Here is a 21,531-nt window from a genome sequence, read left to right on the forward strand (position 1 = left end):
CAGAAAAGTTAAGCAAGCATTGGTGAATTTTGTGAGGAAAATTAACTTCAAATACTGTAACAATCCAGAGACTACCTAGCACATCACCTTTAAATTATTTAATTTGTGCTTGGTGGAGCTACATCAAGCACACTGCAATTTTTCCAGAGAGCATTTTCAGATCCAAATGGAAAAGCTAATTACCCTGACAACTGCAATTATTAAACATATTCTCTCAGTGTATGTACCATGGCTACATACACCACAAAACTAGATACAAGTCCTAACTAAATGTCCACCCAGTACTCCATACTTTGGGTGTAATGAATGGTCAGGGCACCACAGTTATGGCTCACAAAAGCTGTGAGAAAGCAGACAATAGAAACATTTGCATACTGTTTCACTGCAAAATGACATGAGAATCACCGCACAGAGAAATTAAAAGTCAGTTTAGGATCAGCAGCTCTGACTCAGGAACCCTGAGCTGGTTCCTGCTCAGTGCACTCAGTGTCTCTGCAGTCTGCTTTCAAGAAGCTCCTTACATGCCACACTGCACATGCAGAAAGTTTTAGTTGAGCTTGGGGCTGATCAAGCTAATGCATTTCCCCAGAACTCAAGAGTTTAAAGTTTTAAAAAATACACACCCCAACAACAACAACATTTAAAAACCTTAATAAAAACCAAGCTAAAACCAGACAAACAAACAAACTTGAGGTTAATAGGGCAGAAACTGTTGCTGATGTAATGAGTCTTGATGGTCCCAAGTTCATCCATATGTTCAGACATCTGCAATGTGTTTCTAGAGCTCCTGGATCCAAGAACTACACTGGACCCAGATCTGCACCCTTCACACTTGGCAGGCTTTAACTGCTCAGACTCCATGCCAAAACAGCAGATCCTACTTGGTCTGGGAGCACTAGAGTTGCATTGGCTTGGCAGTGAGCCCAAGTTAACTCTGCTGGATCTTGAGAGTCTGCAAGGACCCAGCTAGAGCATGTTTGTGTCTGCCCCAAGTAATCTTGAATGAGTGAGTTTTGACTGCAGGTCAGTGCAGCTGACCATCAACTCAACTCCTTCCTTATTGAGCATCCAATGAAGAGAAAAGGGTGCAACCAATATCTCTTTCCAAGAATTATTATTTAAAGGTTGGCAAGTTTGATTTCTCCACATTGCTTATTCTTTAATATGCTCAATTAGAGAAACCTAATTGAAAACCAAACAATACACTAAATACGACAAACACCTCAGATTTGGATGCAGATCTTGTTGCTGCACGGCGGTACCAGAAGACACAAAGACTCCACTAATGCAGTATTTAAGCTAAAAAAGGAAGGCAAAATCCTAAAAAGCAACACAACGCAACCCTGTCATTGTTGCTTCAGCAACTGAGCCACATGGACTCTAACTGAATGATAATTCAGTCAGGAACCAGAGGATTAGAAGAGTCATAACAACAAGGTATCAAACCCAAGGTTTATACTGATTTCAAAAAAATTTCTACTGCACGACCTCTGTTCTCTCAGCAACATAGCTAAAAACTCAGGAGAGCAAAGAGATTATGTATATGTTAGAGATAGAAATGTCGTGTGGATGGTGGCAGCAAGTCTCAGACCGGAGTGGAGAACACCTCAGCAAGCTATCACTGCCATGGTGCCCTGAGCAGCCTTGGCTCAAGGCACAGGCAAGTCAGGATGGAGGCAAATCTGTCTGCAGTACAGAGGAGAGGCAGCTCCCAAGTAATAGACCCATTTTTAGGAGGGAAATTCCCCACATTTCATTTCCAGCTCTAAAGGTGCGCAGAGATCTGCCACACACAAACAATGCCACACTCAGTTTGGCTTTTACACAGACAAGTGTAAGTACAGGAGGAGCATGTATTCAAAGATGTAAATAAAAACAGAACAAGAAAATCCCCCAAACCTCACATACTACGTGCTGGGAAATGCCAACATTTTATACCTGTAGGACACTGATTCACCTGTAGCAGCATGTAAAATTGAAACCAAGCACACAGGCCACTGGACTGTTCCCAGAAGAATCATCCAGTGCATCAAGGAGCTGTACTTAAAAAGCAGATGACAGTCAGTACAGCACTACAGAACACAAGCACACTGAACTAGGCGAACAATTTGCTACAGAAACACAAAAAGCTATTGCACTAGGATTAGCATTCAGCTTTTGTTTAGACAAGTATAGGTACGCTTTAGAACCGAATAGTCTAATTAATCCCACCTACGACTACATCATCTTTTTAAAACAATTTTTAAGCATCAGTGACGTATTAAAAGAGTCGTATCTTTCTGCCAGGAGTAAACTAAGCTACGACAGAGTAGCACTACATAATGAGAAGGTGCATTGTATTTGACAGTACTTAAGCACTGCTTATATTAAATGCTAGTTAGAACAAAACTGCATTTATAAAACCAAGGAATACAAAGCTCAACATTTTCTGTACTTCATGCCCACACAGAATATGATTAATATATGTGGTAAGAGTCAGGCGTGGTTTTAGTGTTTATTTTGAAAATATGTTTTACACCCACTTGAAATAAATAATTTTTAACCTCTGTAATAGTTTCAGCTTTTCAAGTTTGGCAATGACTGAGTCTTTTCCTGTGTTTTGAATGGGACTGAAGTGAACAGAGCTGGCTTGCTTAATAGCAGTAACTTCAATGGAGCCTTGTCCTACCAAAACAGTCCATCTTTGTGCACTAGCATCAGCAACTGATGGAAGTATAGCTTTAGAGGAAGCTTGTCAGGCTACCTGCTGCCATAGACTGAGGACAGGCTACAGAATGCAGAAGAAAAAACAAAATAAAACAATCTCTTATGACACTGGTACGAATAACTAGTTTTGTTTCCCTTAATTTTCTTTTTATTTTGAAGAGCCTTATCCCTTCAGTATCAGCTTCTCACAATGTCAAACCCCCAAGTTTTAAGAAAACCACTGTGTATGAAGAACTTCAGAACCCTCAGTATATAGAACAGCATGGTGTATTTTCACAGCATGAGGAATGACTCATGTGTCTAAGGGCAGCTGAGCTGCAGCAGTGTTAAATGTCAGGCAGCATCCAGCTCTTATACTCAGCTGTGCTTCACTTCTGTAAAGCATCTCAGGAGGGGCTACTCTGCTTACAATTCAGAAGGAGAAAGCAGGCTCTAGCCATTCATCCTACAGAAAGGCAACATTTAAATTATCAGGAGAACAGTATGTACCTCCCCCTGCCAATTCCTGACACTTTATTTTAAAAGCATTTTTATTGGCAGGGGGTAGAGAGGAGAATGGGCAGAGGGGAACAGAGACAGGAGACACACAGACTCTACACTGATTTACTCACTACCCAAGAAAGCAATGATACCACCAACAGAAAACAAACAGATGGCACAATACTGTAAGTCAGAAAATAATTTCCACACCCTGAGCCTTCTTTTAAAGGAAATCTTTGTTTACTACACAGAAAAAAAAATTCAAACTAGACCAGAAAAGCACTGATTTATACCTGTCATTTGGCCTGCCCCAGGCTGGATGTAATGTAACATTTGCAGGCAGTACTTGGGCTGCTGTATTGCAGCTATATTCTTTAAAGAAGGAGCCATTCTATTTTATAACATATATCTACAAACAAGCATTTTCTAACTGAAACTTCACTCTTAGTTCAGAGATCCACATGCTTAATTACTCATACTTCTTAAAGCTGAGAAGTGAATATGGCCATGGCAAAGACACACTTCTGTAGAGAAATTTAATTTCTACCACTGTACCACTTTATCTCCTGTAAATTACCAAGGAAGTCACTCATTAAAAAATATTCTGGAAATGCACAGGTGCAAGGGAAGGGATAGTGTAGTCTAGAGGACTTTGATACTCTACGTAAAGAAACGGTTGGATTAATATTTCCTTTATTTATAGGAAAAATCCTATTCCTATCTGATTCACTGGAAACCTTTATTTCATTTTCATTGGTAAGTTACAAAGCAGTGAAGAATTACTTTTCTTGTATATTTGGAAAGTGTGTCATTATGAATTTATTTTCTTTAAGAAACAGAAATAATTTCTGGAAAATACTTGAAGGAATCACCATGATTCAGAACCCCACTGTGGCAGATGCTAACCAATTGAAATCCAAGTAGACATGATTCAAGAAGTGCCAAACAAAGACAGTTCAAACTTTTACTACACATTTTGCACCTGCCTTTAAGGCATTTTTGTGGTTTTAGTACTAACTTCATCAGTCTGATACCTGATTTGTGCCAGTGATATCCTGGCATTCTCTATCAAAATTCTTTAAAAGAAAAAATAAAAATCCTGTGAAATATATTCTCTTTTTCAGTTCATTCATCCTCCCTCCTTGCTCTGAAACAGTACAAACCCCCAGTGCTGCTGCAAGACAAGCAAGAATAAACAGCTAGAACTTAGAGTAATCAGATCAGGAGCTACTTAAGTTGTATCACTACCAAACAGAAAGAACATCTTCTGTTCTGTGTGTGCCACCTCCTCCACAGAACATTTTCATACAACTTCTTGCCTGTTGTTCATTACTTCACAAACCATACTCCATGGGGTGTTTCACTTTTATTCCCTCTTTAATTCATTTCTCAACAGACTTGTGATAAATTACTTCCTGAATGTCTGTCTCATTCAATTGCTCCACCATCTTCTCTGACAACCATCTGTAACACCACTCAAGAGTCACCACTCCTCAAGAGCAAAGGGCTTCACTAGCCTGTATCAGGGCATGTATCACTGTCCTCAAAAGGATCCAGAAGGCATTCAAAATGATATATTTGAGCTGTCATTAAGGTAATCTAAAGGCCATTTATTATTAATAAAAGTTGAACTGGAGTCTTTCCTATTGTGTCACCAGCTCACACAGACCAACGCTGAGAGGGTTCGTGAGGATGTTCCCCTTCCCACGTCCTCTTTGTCCTCCTTTCACAAGGACGACGCTCACGGATGCAGTCATGACAACAACACGGTGATTCCTGCTCCATGTGACATTCAGAGAGTCACTAAGGCACAAACATTGCAGGCTTGAGCAGACACCACTTCTTCTAAGTTTTGACAACAATTTGTTCTCAATGAGTTTTGCATTAATTACCACACTGTCAACACTAAAAAGACACAAAAAGAAACCAAGTCTCAGGGCCTTTGACATACTTGCTAGTCCCTCATCCTTCAGGTGAAAGGCACTCAAAAGCAAGAAGTTGGCAGGGAATCTAAGAGTACACAACTGCATCCAGCCACCATGAGCACATCAAAGGTCTGACCTTTTTGCTCCAAAAGCACATCTTCTGAATGCTTAACAAAGCATATTTAAACAGCATCAACTTAAATTCTCAAAAATCATCTGGTTTTCACAACTTCAGCTAGAGGCTGAGACTCTAGCTTCATTCATAACTCTGAGGACCACTGTCAGGAGCACACTTACACACATCCATGTCCCCAGGAGCACTGTGGAATGGTGCAGCTACACACCAGCGAGGGTCACAGCCAGCACCACCTGTGTGGGAAGAGACCAGAGTGGCTTTAGCCCCAGAAACAGCCCAAAACCTTAACTGGCAAAATGGTCCTTGGCTGCCTGGAACAAAACCCCACACCATTTTGTTTGCTTCCTGTTCAAACTTCTTTTTTACTCCACAGTCACATCTACAACTCTCCTCGAAAAACTCTTGAGAATTAACTAGAAAGATATTCTTCAGAATAAATGCACCTAAACTCAACCAAACTTCTTTCTTAAAGGCCTCTTAATTTGCTTTCTCATTTGACATGTAGTTCTATTCCCTTTTTCTTCCACAAAAGTAGATGTTACCTGCTCACATGGATCTGATATCAATAGAAATATTCAGATTTTACTTGTCCTCACCACCCAGGGATAGGATTTATAGAAAATTATTTTCAGAAAAACAAATTAATACTGAAATCCTCCTTTGCAAGAAGTGAAGAATTACCAACATGGACAGCTCTCCCTTTTTGCCTTTTCATCTCCTGTTACTTCACTGAGTGAATGAATAAAGGAAAATTTTATCTCAGTAATGCATTTAGAAAAACTGCACTGCATTAAGTCATGCCTCTGCCTGCTACTACTCATCAAACCTCGGTCACTCTCTGGCAAAGAGGCATGCCAGAGTTAGACTGTGAGACTGACTAGCAGAATGCTTTATCCTGCACTCTCCAGAGGTTGTGAAAGCTCTTTCACCTCTCCTCCCCACACGTGTGTGGGGGCAGAGGGAAGGGGAAATGCCAGTGGGAGAAGTTAACTTGGGAAGAATAATGGCAGAAACTGCAAACCTTGGAGGAATCTAATCCAAACCCACAGCCCTCTCAGCATTCATTAAGGGAAGAAGGAAAAGCACAAAAGCTTTCTGATTTTGCCCAGGTGTGCATATTACCAATGTAAGTATGCTTATGCTGATTTTTCTGTTCCTTAGAAGACACATTCACGTTCAATAAAAGATCCAAAGATGCTCATGAAAGAAGAGCTTTGAGGAGAGTAAAACGAGCCAGATACCTGCCCTTTCTCAGCTGGAAAAGAGAGGCAGTTGTCCCTGCCAAGGACACCAAAAGATCCCATATTAAAACTGAGCAAGTGCAGAAAGGGATTTCAGAAAAGCAGCAAGGGCCAGGAGACCATCCACATACAATGACAAATTTAAATAACCTGGGCATCTCAGGAGTGAGCCCTGCTGGAAGGGTCTCAGTAGCATTAGGAAATACAAGTAGCAGAGAAGCAACACTTTTGTAATGGTAAAGGTTTGTAAGGCTTTCACAGCATGTGTATAAAAACATTGCAGCCAAATAACATAGAACCAGAACAAGCCAACCCTCAAAGCTGATTATTATAAACTAAGATAAAAGCTATCAGTTACCACTTTAATTAACAGTCTTAAATTCAGAGGGGTACAGCCTGTTCTATAGCCAGAATAAGACTTGTAGAAACTGTCATCTGTGTTTGAATTTGTTACCAGCCAAACCTAATCCACGTATATTCTGCTCATCTGAGTTCTCTGTTAAGGCATAAACTGCAAGAGCCCATGTTTATCCAATGGGAAGGTGAGGAGGGAACAGGTTGAACACGATGGGATACAGACATAGCAGCAGCCACTGACCACTCACCTTCCCCCTGTTACAGAGCAGCAACCCTCATTTTCAGCATGCCTGAGCTCCCAGAAGCATGTGTTCACTGTAATTTATTTAAATACTTACCTTAGAAAATAAATTAGAAAGAAAACAACCTAACTCCCCAAAAATCAAAATCAAATTCTCCCAATTAAGGAGATTAAACCCAACTGTGCTCAGTTACTTCAGCAGGTAATTTTTACGTGTATGACATTCTCCTGCAGGAACAATCCTTAAAAAGGTACATAGCTGATCCCTTGTCTTGCTTACAACAGGAAATCATCTGCAGTCAAATTCCAACCTCCATCAGGTTCAGGCTGGATTAATCCAGGTTAAAATCTATTCCAACAGAATAATACTGTTAACTATTAACAATAATTAGCATCACAATCAAAACCTTTCCCATGTTTCTCTTAAAGATGGACAGAAAGTTAACATCCGTAAGACGATCAGAAGGCTGGAGCACCTCTCTGATAAAGACAGGCTGAGGAAGCTGCTCAGCCTAGAGAAAAGAAGGCTCCAAAGAGACCCTAGGGAAGCCTTACAGTTCCTAAAAAGGACCTGTAAGAGAGCAGGGGATGTCCTACAACTGCAGGAGTTACAGGACAAGGGGTAATGGCCTTAAAACAGAAAGAAAGCAGGTTTAGATCAGATGTTACGAGGAATTTTTTTACTGAGAGGGTAGGGAGACACTGGCACAGATTGCCCAGAGAAGGTGTTGATGCTCCATCCCAGGAAGTGTTGAAGGCCAAGCTGGATCAGGTCCTGGGCTAACTGGTCTAGTGGGTGGCATCCCTACTTACAACAGAGGGGTTGGAACTGGATGATCTTTAATGTCCCTCTCAATCCAAACCATTCTAGGATAAGCTGCTACAGAACAGTGAAAAAACATGGTCCCAATCTGCACTTAGGATCATGACTTTGGTCTTCGGATGGAGCCATGAAAAATCCATAAACAGTGAAAATTTATCCTACAATTATTTGTGTTGAAAAAGACAAGATCAAAGACAAGTTCATTCTACTATTCTGCTATGTAGCAGTCAGGTTCCCCACCAGACATGAAACTGGAATAGGCTCCTGAGATCCCATTTGCCAAGCAGTATTTTATTTATTTAAAATAAAATAGGACAAATCACAGTGTATTTACACAACCTATTCACTAACTCATACTACTGAACCTCCAGTACAGAGAAGCCCAACTGATACCATCAGCAATAGTTAATCAACCCTCGGTTTCTCCAACAACAGCTGCTGTTAGGTTTTACTGTTGTACCTACAGAAACACTTCATGACGCTTGATATTCCTCCAACAGAAAATGGCACTTAGCATAAAATAAGAAAAGCTCTCATAATCAAGCAAAGGAGGTAGGAGAAGTACCCTCTTGCTTATCTCACTATTACATTCCAGAAGACGGCTACAAAACTTGACAGAGTTGGCATGGATGTGGGTGAATACTTAAAAAGAGTAAGAACTTTTAACACAAATGTCTCAACTATTCTCTTCACCAACCTGATCATCTACATTCCCTAGCCCACAGAAAAAAAGGACAGGCATTTTATACCTGTTCCTAACCTGTCCTGCTTTCTTTCAGAAAGATATCTACTAGTTTCCACGTCTTTGCTAGTTTTGAGTTTGTGAGTTTTCTTGTGTCCTCTTTACTTGATGAATTTAATAAAGGAATAGCAGAGTTGCATAGGTACAAGCATAGCAGAAGAGAGTCTGAAAAGTCTTTTCTAACTGGCAGGTCATTGTCAGGACTAACAGTAGACATTTCTTAGATTCAAGGTATAATGTATGAGGTTAAAATACCATCACTTGACTTCTCCTACAAACAAAGTAACTTGAATAAACTTCTTTATGTGATCAAGCTGTAACAAAAGAGCTTAGTTTTGATTTACAAATGGTTACTTCACTCTGCCTTTTTGAAAAGTAACCCACCTCATTGTACCAGTACCAATCCACAACACAGCTGGTTTTAATGAAAAGCTGTGCTAAAAAAGGTACCATGAAGTGACAGAAATTGGTAACTTTTACATGGCTTCAGTGATGGATGTGCATGCTGACCCATTTTCAGAAAAAACCTGGAAAAAGCTAATGCAGAACAAATTTTCAAGCTTCTCCCCACAAGGCCATCACTTGAACAAACCCTAGATACTGTGCTATAAAACTCCAATGTCACACTACCTCATCACATTATTTCTCACAGTGCATTGTAAGCTGAAACCACATCTTGATTCACATTTAACGTAAAGATGGATACAGCCACCACAGGGAGCAAATATACAAGATAAACAAGTGCAAACAGTACAGTCTTCTCCAGGGAGCTGAGGCAAAAGCTTAAACAGTGATTCTGATCCATACTTGGAGAAAGAGAACTGAAGTCAAGCATCACCCCAGCTGGCAGCAAATCACCCATCACCAAGGAGTTAAACTGTTACCTAAAATACCTCAGCAGAAACCTCAGCAGGCACAGAAGAAAAAAAAAAATCATCTTATGAAAGTTGAAAGTAGAATTCTGTCCCCTAACTGATCTAATCCTGTAGAGTACTGCAGTTGTCTAATGCATAGTAATTTTTAAATAGCTTATTAAACAGCCAAGCTATCAGAGTTAATTCTCCTGATGATCAAACTCTGGCCGTAATTCTGAGGTTGTTACCGTGTCAGGTCAGTCTACCCAAGAATCTGATAGAATAGGGTCCCCGCTGAAGCTGGAACTTCAGCTTGATCAGGGGACAGTTTGTGCATTGATTGCTGCAGATCTTGTTTGTCAAAAGCAGCAAGAGTCTTTATACAATAAGACCATTAGAAACAGCAAAACAAGAGGAGATGCAGACAATATAGGTGTTGTATATCAGGAAAATCAAACTGTAACTGTGTTTAGAATAATATATTCCACTTACCACTTTATCCTAAAGCAGAGAAAACACGAAGCAAGTTCATTTAAATTCCTAAAGGTAGTTCTATCAGCTGACAAGGCTATTAATATACTAATTTTTGTATCAGGTTTACAACAAGAGAAGAAACTACAACTTCCTATTTTTTACAAATCCTCTTTATAAAGACAAAAGACACCAAACCCACTACTAGTTACCCCATCTACTGTTTATATATGTAAATCTATGCTTAACAGGAAAGTATAACAGAATATGATCTTTACTACAAACCTTTTACTATTTAAAAATGTTGATATGGATTTGACAAAGATGATGTAATGTAGTTTTGCGCTCCGACAGCCTGCTTTTGTGATGAGGCAAAAATGAACAACAAAGGTAGGCTAAGTCAAGTGCCCTGGGTTAGACCCCGGACTAAAATCTCAGTGTTAACACTGAGGAGGAGACTTGATTTGTGCAAAAGTATCACTGTGATCAGATAAGGCTGTGCAAATACTTGCATGTAGAAAGAAAAAAACAACAAACAAACAACAAAACCACCACAAGATAAAAAGACGTTTCCTTTCCCTGCCTTAACTTTTTAACCACTTTGAGAATAATAGCTGTCCCAGACAGTGTATGAATATGGAAAAGTGGGAATAACTGTTGTTATCACTGAATTCAGATCCCTGCAATCACCCTTTTGGGCTGGTTAGAAGCTGACCTGGAACAGAAAGGAAAAAGAGGACTTCTACCTATACAGACTTCTCTTTCTGGATGCTATGGCAGGTTTACCCTGTATCATCAGTTTAACCCAATGTCTCCAGTTAAGTGATCAAATACCTATTTGGACCTGAAAGGTTTGGGGTGCAGGTCCAGCCAGACCTCTCCGACACCAGCTATTCCCAGAATCCCTCCCCTGGTCTCAGACTCCTTCAGCCACTCTGCCAGGTCACAGTCAGCGAAGACTGACATTATCTTAGACTGCACCATGACTAACGGAGAAAAATTTATGGAAGAAGTCAATGAAGCTATCTCTTCTTCCTCTCTCCTTTAGAGAGCAACTGCAAGGAGAAAAGCTTCAGTTAGCTAACACAGGAGATCGAAGTGTTTTCAAAAAATTTCTAATTTAAAGTAGCTGAATTAATTTCCCCTGTGATACATGATCCCTAGCTCACAATCCAAGAGAAAAGTGGGAAGCACACAGACAAGGAGAGTCTCTTACAGAGGTAGTAGGCCACTGGCTGTCTTACCTGTCATGTCAATCTACACCCTCAGATCAAGTACCAAGCACATCTCATGTTAACTGTGTTTACTTTTAGGAAACTATAAGCCCAAAATATGCCCAGCAGCTCCTCTCAGTAAAAAAGAAAAACTTAACGGCAACTGCAGCACCAGGGTTGGAGGGGTGCACTTGAATCACTGCCTCTATGTGAGTCTAAGCAGCAGTGTTTTCTGCACAGGTGCCAGAATTTCTGTTCCTCAGAAAGCAGCCTCTATTTTGTTTTAGCTAGGTGATTATTAGGTTCATGAGTACAAATGCATGTTTTCCCAGATGGCAGAGGTACTCGTAATGCTCAACAACATGCACTAAAATCCTTCACCGAGGTTCAGGTCTCAGCTGAGCATCTGCCCTAACATCCACTCCCCCACAGCGCCTCGGATGGTCTTCATGCTCTCCACTTCTGTTGGCACAATTCTTGCTCTCCTCTCAACTGTCTCCCTGAAGGATACGAGAGTCTTACCTGTAAAGCTAGAGCAAGAGGAATAGTTACAAAGTAAGCAGGTTTTTCAAGATGAAGAAATACATTACTTGTAATGAAACAACTAAGTTAATAGGTAACCTCAGCAACTTTGGACCAAGCAGCAGCGAGGAACTCTACCAACAACTGTCACATTTGCTCCAAAACGTGAAGCAGCTGGCCATAAAAATAAAACTATGGTTATTACAAGATATACTATGAACAGGAGACCTCATTAACCTGACATATCCTGCAAGAAGTTTTTACTCAATGTTTCATTGTTCCATTCCAAGGGTAAAGATGTTACCTCTGGAGACTCCAAGTTAAAAAACAGTCATGGTAGGAAAAACTGCTTATAATCAGAAGAAAACCACTACTTTTTATTTCTGTAGGTTCTGCCTATCTCTTTACAAACAAAAGTAATTCAAACTTGTCTCAACATTACCCCCTGCAATAAACCAAAACCCAAAAAGAGAATAATCAAGGATTATTGACTACGAAGATTTGAAAAATGGTGAACAGTTTGTTAGATACCTGGACACTTCACTTCTGCCCGCATTAAACTTTTACAGGGCTGCAGAAACTGGTTTGTCATACTGGATTTTTATAGAAATATTTTTACAGTACTAGAAGATAACAGTTTTTAAATGACCACCAGAAAAGACTGGGGACCAGGAAGTGGGCAGGTGAAGTGAGGTGAAGAAGGTATCAAATCAACTATATGCATTCTCCACTTCTGAAGTCATGGACTCTAGCAGTAATTGAATTCAATACCAGTTGAGGAAATTCTAGTTTCATTAATTATTTCCAAAGAATTTATACAGTCCTCACTGGGAGAAAGGCTACTAAGTAGGAACTGAAGCAGCACAGGAACAGAAGTTACAAGGCACACTAACAGAACACAAAAGGTTTGTACACAAACTCCCAATTTTGCTGGACCAAAAAGAAAGGATAAACAGATTTTGTGGGAACAAGACAAGTAGATAAACAGAATGATTGCCAGCAAGGAGGAGAAAACTTTTCAAAAGTATCTGATTTCCATTTCATTGATATTTTCATTGAAATGGAAATATAATGTTAAACACTGACCTGTTTAGCCAAAATACTAGTTTTGTTTTTAATGGGATAAGAACTATTGGTTTTTTTAGAAGAATAACCCAACAGTTCTTCCAGATCTGCCCACTGCAATTATTCCCTATGGTTAAGCAATCATTGGCCACCGTAACAAGCTTCTCTAAAGGCCTGGGTAGCTGCAGTGATTCACCTCAGAAAATGGAAACAAGTTTCGGCTTTGATAGTTTGTTTGGGGAGAGGAAGAAGACAAGAACAGAAAACTCAGGAAAAAGAAAGAAGAGGGACCATTATCTGCCTTTCCTAGGAAATAATGCCTTTCTCATAATCTGAATCTTTTCTCTCCTGCAGTTTTTCCTGGAAAATAACATCCTCTTGCCTGACATTCATGGGGAAAAAAGTCTAGTCATCAAAATTTTTGGAATCCACCTATTTTTTCTGACTTAATACACATACTGCCTGTCTCACCTCTGAACTGTTCCAGTTGCTCCATATTTTCATCCAGTGATGACTCTGCACTTTTAAAATCTCTTTTTAACCAGTACCAAACAGCAGAAGTTGCCACTAAAAGCTGCTGTTGTTGCTATGCAGGAAACTGATACCCCAAAGCACTGACTTTCTTCGCAAAATAAAGGCAGTAATATTTGTATTTGTGACTTTTGTGGCTTTGAGAGAATGCCCAAAAATCCAGATAAGTTTTATATACTTTTCACAATGCTCCCTGAAACAAGGAAAATGAGTGGCATCTTGCTGCAAAACTAAATTCTGAGTCGTATTCATATTTCTCTCTAAGAATCAAAACACTGCTGCCTGAGAACAAACATGGTCCTGTTAGTTTCCTAAAAACTCGGCAGTTTAAGAATTTCTGATCACGTGTGTCTACTTTTGACTCTTCCCCACCACACTGTAAGTTTTTAAACCTATAGAAGAAGCATTGTAAAAGCCATGCATTTCTGGCAGCACAGCAGGACAGAAAACCAGCTTGATGGTTCCCAAAAAAGGACTCTCCCCTACTAGAAACTAGGGTTTCTAGTACTTGCTAAAACACGTCTCAGACTTTCCTTGGTGGTGACAGATCAGGTTCATGACTTTCCCACACCTTATTCACAACTGGATAGGGAGAGATGGCAGAAGCATTCCTCCAGAGCTAGTCCCTGGCACTCCCCCATGCCCCTTATGTTCATACCAGCTGTCCCACTGTGTACCTGGGCAGCTACATAATTTCCTCCTAATACAGAGGCTTACTAAACTTTTAGTACCAAGTAACTCATGATGTTTAAGATGGCACATCAGAAATTCAGTGGATTAACAGAATGAAAGCTACTCGGATTTTCTTCCCTCACACACTCTATGGATTCCCTACATAAACTGAAAGTAACATTGTTCAAACAACTGAAAGAGCACATAAAAGACTAATTTTTTTTGGTCAAACTTCATTTGAGAACAGGCTAATTCACCCTAATAACAAGAAAAAAAGTAACTAAATAAATCTGTTAGAATTTATATTAAAATATCAATGGTGTGGTGAGGCACTGGAACAGGTTGCTCAGAGAAGCTGTGGATGCTCCATCCCTAGAAGTTTTCAAGGTCAGACTGGATGGGGCACTACACAACCTAATCTAGGCGTGGCACTGCTGCCTATGGCAGGGAGACTGGAACTAGATTATCTTTAAGGTCTCTTCCAACTCATACCATCCTATGACTCTGTAAAAATAACTTTTTAAAACTGCATAACTCAGGTAAAAATGACAAATATGAAAAAGCCAAAGGATGTTCATGGTTAAATCCACAAGTCATTTGCTGACAAGCAATGGTAAGCATTATCAAGAGAAAGTTTAAGAACATTTTATTAAATCATTTATATTTAATAAAGTATATTTTATTAAAGGCAAAAGTAATAATTAGCTGTATTCTTATGCATAGGGTAACCTAATTATAAAGCCATTTTAAATAATGAGGTCTTTGCAATCTTCTTTCAACCCCTACTGAAATATCTATCTCGTAAAATATTTTAATGTAAGTATGGTAAGAATTATAGAAGAGTGAAGACTCACATATAATTCACATAAAGTGGAATAGAAAAGTGCCTGAGTCTTTCAGCTGATCAGCGATTCCCCCAAATGATCGCTTCCACATGTTTTCATATGCAGAATAATTATACAAATTTTGCACAATGAACAACTTCATATATTTGAGAAAGTCTGACAAAACTATGTAACTCAAGAAAGCAATAAACATTATTAGAATTAGGAAAAAAAATGATACCCTATACCAGTGCTTATTTCCATACACTTGCACATTTTGTGTCTTTACAGTACAAAGGGTTATGCTTAAAAGTGCAAATTATAGTTCCATTTGATTTCTCATTTGCAAAACTGTAATCAGTAAGAAAGAAGAGGCTAGCAAGTCTACACAGAAAGAATGATAAAACAGGTCATGAAAGCATTTTTAATGTGTCCCTTCAGCAATTTCTGCACATCAAATCTCTACAGAAAAATATTAACTTCTCATAATAGAATATAAATGTTTTGCAAATAAGAATGTCTTTTTCCTAATGTCAGCTTGTGCCAAAAGTGAGTTCACAAACTGAGTCACTGCAGTAAGTGGTCATCTATGAGAAGTCCCCAGGGACTTGGCTGGGATCATCCTGGTGGACTCTAATAGTACCCAGGAAGGGAAAACTGACAACACAGTTCTTCTACCTTCACTATTACATTATTCTCTCTCATCTCAGGGCTCCTAGACTCATAAAGTTGTAATAATCCTCTACTCCTCAAAAACATTTCTGTGGGAGAGTATCAGCTTCTACACACTTTAGTCAGCAAGGTGGAAATCAACCCATCGCACACAGAGGAAAAGAAATGTAACTCTTGATCAAAGGGAATAACTACTAGGAGCAGCAGGCAGGTACCTCAAGCTGATCAGCTGCTAGGGAGATATGTGCCAGGAGAGATCACATCCCAGGCAGAGCAAATGAAGGGAGCAAGCAGAGCCCTGCAGGCTCAGCTGCAGACAGCAAGCACCCAGCCTCCCCTCTGCTCTGCTGCCCTTGTTTCCTGCATCTCTTCTGGTCTCTCTGTGCCAGGATTCCCACACAACCACACTGGTCTCACTCCCTACCAAGCCAGACAGCCTTCATCCACTGCATCAGACGCCTTACTGAATGTCTGCTGGAATGCAAGACGCCTTCAGGGACCATGCTGTGGCACAGCATCCAGAAACAAGGTGCCCTATCCCAAGCAGTTTAATCTACTGCAGCATATTACAGGAGTCTAAAATTGCTAGCATGGACAAAAAGTGAGTCTAGTTTAAGTCCCACAGGGCTGGGACACCTCAATACTGTAAGAATTAGTGAGTTAAGCCACCAAATGAAAACAATCTGCAGATAATATATGGCAAAAAACTCCAGTTAAATATTTCATTCCTGTGTACAGCATTTTTAAACATAAAAACAGACATCCTGCAATACTGAGTTCCTCACTCAGTCACTGAAACACTAAAGGTTTTTAGTGAAATAACTTATGTGATTTGTTGGGGTGAGGGTTGTGTGGTGGGGTTTTTTTGTTTGTTTTGTTGTTTTGTTTTGGATTTTTTAACCACAGGAGCAAACAAGTAAGTGGGTTTCTCCAAAGTTCACGCTCAGAATTCTTCAAACTAACTGCTGACTAGGATTCTCCCCAACAGATTCAAGTAGGATGGAACATTTCCATCTGAAAAAAACCAAGAAAATCTAGAAGTTTGAGTTAAGACTCTTCAATTCTAACAGCAGACAATAAATTGCACCTGTGATGCAAAACCTGATAATTTTAGTAAATTAAAAATACACTTGCCGAATTCACAAGGGACTTCACATAATTTTCTTCCTCAGCTGTGACAGTAGATAAATATCTTAGGATGGAAGATCTTGGGTTCACATCCCATGTGAGACTAGATAAACTGCATACATACAGTACTGACTACCACACAACAGATGTACTTTTAAGAGACTCTTGGAAAGACCCATTAAACTGTAAATTTTTGTGCAATACAGCAAAGAAAACCTGGCCAACCTGCAGATACTGCTCAATGTAATCAGAAAAGTGGAACAAAAAGCAACAAAAAAGTCCACGTGAGTAGACCAGAACTTTTACTTAGCCCCCACTAAAGATGGGAGCACCCCAATTCTGTCTATATTCCAGGAACTTTACCATTACTGAGGTGTGCAAATTCAAAGAGCAGAGAGGACCCAACAGCAGGAATTCAAACACGGAAATCCCAAAGAGAACATGAAAGGAAAAAGGAAGTTATGCAAAATGTATATATTTCCACTTTCATTATATGAGCTGTAATTTAACTTCAGTATGAGAGTTTATTTATAATAACATTCACATTTTTACCATAATCAGTGTAATTCAATACATTGTTTACAGGTTTAAGGAAATTTCAACAATCAGGTACCACTTCCCCAAATTTACAGTTTTCGTGGAAAAAAAATATTTAGAATTTTACAAGTTTGCAGCTAGTTTCACATGAAACAATACCAAAAAGCAACATGTTTTCCCCAAAGAGTTAAGGCAAAACTGTTTTTTAAAGTAATTTGAACTGGAGATACAGTCAGGCATGATTCCAAGGATTTTTTACTGTGGTCACCACAGGACAAGTACAATTGAACTGCTCCTTTAATTCTGTTTTTCCAGTTAAAAAACCCCAAAATCTAAAAGCAATTTCTTGTTTGCTTAGGTTTGCACCACATAGTACTAGCACAACTAATTTATCTGTTGTACAGCCCAAGACATGATATAGAAAGATAATTTCTCTAAAACTTAAACCCTCAAAAACCAATTTCTAAAATGTGAATAAGTAGTGAAAGCAACAGTATGCCAAAGGCAATACTAAATTTCTTAATGCCATATGATGTGTTCTGTAAATTGGGTAATGAGAGCTTCTCTGTTATTAAAAAAAGACCTTTTTTTTTTTTCTGGTCTCATTAGTGCAGCCCTACATGCCCAGCTGTATTAGTCACTTCCTGCACAAGCATTTGGACACCTACATGACATCAAAACACTTCTTAGTCCATCAAACACGGTATACAGGTTTAACTGAAACATTTAAGCTGCAATTGGAATAAACCTGTCTTCTGTGACACCACACACAGGAACTCTACTGCTTCAGAAAGATTAGATCTTTTTCTCAATGCCCTCCCACCCCCAACAAATTTTGTTCAAAGAGAAAGAGAGGAGGAGGAAAAAAGGAAGGAAAAGCAGACAAATGCAGTCTTAAATCTCATGGTTATTCTATTCTCTTCTCCTTACTTATAGAGCTTGATGGGTAAGAAAAGGAAGAACAAAATCTATCTCTTCTGCTACTTCAAGGAGATGGAGGGTGTCTTCCAAAACTTTTTCTAAAAACCAGTGCAACAGTAAGATAACTACTACGTGCTTTTATACTTCCAAATTTCACAACCGTTTCACTTTGCAAGCAAGACTATTCATACAGCAGAAGCACAAATCTATTGAGCTCTGTCTTCAAAACCAGCATGCCAGAACCACAGCTGAGTAACAGAGTGACAGAGGCTTGCCTAGAACTGCAAGCCCCAAGTTACAATGCTTCCCTGACCATTCACTGCTTTGAACAGAGTTCAGTCCTCTCTCTAGCAGGGTACAGCATAGCAAGGAAAGAGAAGTCAGCTGTAAATGATGTCCCATGAAGGTTCAACCTTGTCTTAAGTGTCTTAGCTGAACACAACAGAGTGACAACAGCAGTGCAAAGCACAGACAGCCCTCAGGAAAATCTACCACCTGCTCTAAAGCAGTTCATCAGACAAAAGGATGTGACATGTAATTACAAAGATCCTTCTGCAAGGAAGTCTTTCTCCTGGTCAATTAAACATTGCCAGGAAGAAAAACAAGACAAACACTTCAATACAACAGAAATAATAAAAGTTCATAATTGAGTAATTTTCACTTGAATGCCACTGATGAACAATCTATAATGTGACCAAGTTTGTCTTCAGTTCTATAAACCTTTTCAGAGCACTACTACAAACATTGTATGCAAAAGGATCACTGTGAAAAGGAAATTGCACTTAAAAAAGCTCCTGCCAGTGGAAAGGAAACTTATCCAGGAAAGGGAAGAGAAAAGAGAGCAAAAGTTGGTAGCTCATGAGAACAGAGGTCACTCTCCAGGATCTTTACAGCACTTGCTAGATAAGCATCCATCTTTTGAAGAAGTTCATCTTCCTGCCATAAATAAAAGATTTTATAACCCACTCAAAATATGCATCAGCCAGCCATTTACTTCTTTTCATCCATCTTATTACTTGGGCAGTAGCATTGCTTTTTTTAGGTGTTTCAATAAACCATTACACAAGATATACTATTATCTGATATATTCCAGAAAGGGTTCTCATCAGTTTTTCCACCATGGCTTACATACATGAAGAAATCCATTAAAACCATTCAACTCTCAGAAATATTTTTGATGTTTCAACATCTGCTGCCAACATATATCAGTTTTCATGTTTGTGCAAGGTTTGTTCAAACCCAGAAGTAGGCTTGTTGTGATCTAACTGGCGCTCATAGTGATTGCAGAGCCAAAATTCGCATCTATCAGTGCTTCCATTCAATTTGTCTTTCCAGACAGACTTCGCTGGTGAACCCAGAGACACAAAGTGATATAACCCTGCAGGAGACCAGTTTAGTCTCGTACAAACCTAATAACAAGAACTGAATAAAAAAAAAAATTTTTCACGCTGCACAGTCTTCAAAGGCGCAAACACATACAGAACATTAAACACATACGGCAATGGCTACCACGCCTCTACCTCTATGCAAGATTTATTGACTTTCCCTGTGGATCTAGCTTCTACATAAACCACCTATAAAGAGCACAACAGCTTCAACAAGTTCATCTAGATAGTCTGCAAATGTATTTCATGACAAGTACAGAAACTCAATGTTTATTGCATCTCAGCAGCAAAGCCCTATATACACCAGGCCAGGCATGCAGCCAGGATGGATTTTACCATAATCCCCCATAAACCACCTTGGAAGCACCCTGAGCTTCCAAAGAACTACCTGGCAGCCAAGTTAAGCACTCTAAGAATGCCAAAATCCTTCCACCAAACTTGACAGACACTGGTATTAAAAACCGTACGGAAAAAAAGAGAAAACTTAGAATGAGGTACCAGGAGATAAATCTAGAATGATAATGCTGCAGCCTGTCAATTTAAACCATAGCTAAACTACAAACTGAAAGACAAGGACATTCAACAACCAACTACTTCCTTCCAGTAATTCACAGCAAATTTGCCCAGGTGGTAATAGTTAGTTTCACAAATTTTTTTTTTTTTTTCCAAAACAGACCCCACACCCACAACACATGATTTCAGAGATTGTTTTTCAATGTTACATAGCTCTTCCACCTTAACCATCTGTTCTGTTCATTGTTTTAATGTAAAAGCAATCAGTGGAAACTAAAACCATCACTGGTCTTTGCTAAATGTTCTCTCTCATAAGTTTCTTTATACAACAGCCTGCATGAAATCCCTTGGAGAGCTATTTCACAAAGGCATCCTCTTCAACCTAGGTCAAATCGGGTAACACCAATGTAGTCTCTCCTCTGCCAGCAGAGGGAAGGAATAGCTTCGGAATAGCCTCTGATTCAGCCAGAACAGTCTAACCAGAAACTGTCTCAAAAACTCAGTTTAGAAATATATTTGAGAGCTATTTCTCCTAAAACCAGTGTGAGATGCTTGACTTTGCCTTTCATACAAACAAAACAATGCCAGATACAGTTTGAAGCATGCTGCACTGTTTGAATGCACTGTCTGAAGTGTGGTGCAAGCCTGCGTTGGGCATTACAAAGTATTTTACTGTTTTCAATAGTCAAGAGAAAAGTAACACCAGAGAATACAACTCTTCTACTGTTTCCTCATTGGACTCCAGGTTCTCAACAGAGTACACTGAGAAGCACAGGCAGCCTTACTATCCAACTGGGCCAAATTCAGCACACAGGGGCACCACACAGAAAATCTTCTTTTGAGAGTACTGAAGATGCTGGCTTTGTGAACTGCTCTGCTACTGCACCTTTCTTCCCAATTTCAGAGACTGGAGAGACATTCCCAAACCCCTCTCTCTGGCAGAGGCTCATACTGATTCCTAGCCTGACTTAATTCATTGCAATTTTTAGAGTTCTGTGTTGTGCCAAAAAATTCTCTACAAGCACCTACCCAAATTACCTCCTCTTGCATTTAGACAGAACAGTTATTTCTTCTCCCAGTTCTCCTTATGCTCAAGTAAAGAGCTCTGCATCTGTGCAACAGTTCTTTTCTCCTTGCAGTCCTTCTTGGTTCCATTTTTCTTAAACCAGATTTATTGGGTTTACATGGCCTGGTTTGTGGGGAGGGAGGGATTACAGGGGTGGCCTCTGTGAGAAACTGCCAGAAGCTTCCTCCATGTTCGGCAGAGGCAATCCCTGGTGGCTCTAAAGATGGACATGCCGCTTGCCAAGGCTGGGCCCATCAGAAATGGTGGTGACACCTCTGGGTAACAGATTTAAACAAGAGGAAAAAGAGTTGTGCAGATGTAACTGTGGCCAAAGAAGAAGAGGGTGAGAGTATGTGGGAGGAACAGCCCTGCAGACACCAAGGTCAGCACAGAAGGAGAGGCAGGAGGTGCTCCAGGCACCAGAGCTGGGATTTCTCTGCAGCTGTGCCCCTGCAGCCCATGGAGTTCCACAGCAATTCAGAAACCCATCTGTAGCCCATGAAGA

The 21,531-nt window shown here is 39.7% G+C and overlaps 1 protein-coding gene across 1 annotated transcript in view; it reads right to left on the reverse strand.

Annotated features, from left to right (window-relative positions):
* Positions 1-21,531, reverse strand: part of RNF217 (ring finger protein 217) — a gene marked incomplete at its 5' end in the record, with an annotated part of 66,117 nt that overhangs the window by 33,156 nt on the left and 11,430 nt on the right. The gene's annotated exons all lie outside the window — the stretch shown is intronic.

Source organism: Zosterops lateralis, assembly GCF_965231275.1.
Source record: "Zosterops lateralis genome assembly, chromosome: 3".
NCBI lineage: Eukaryota > Metazoa > Chordata > Aves > Passeriformes > Zosteropidae > Zosterops > Zosterops lateralis.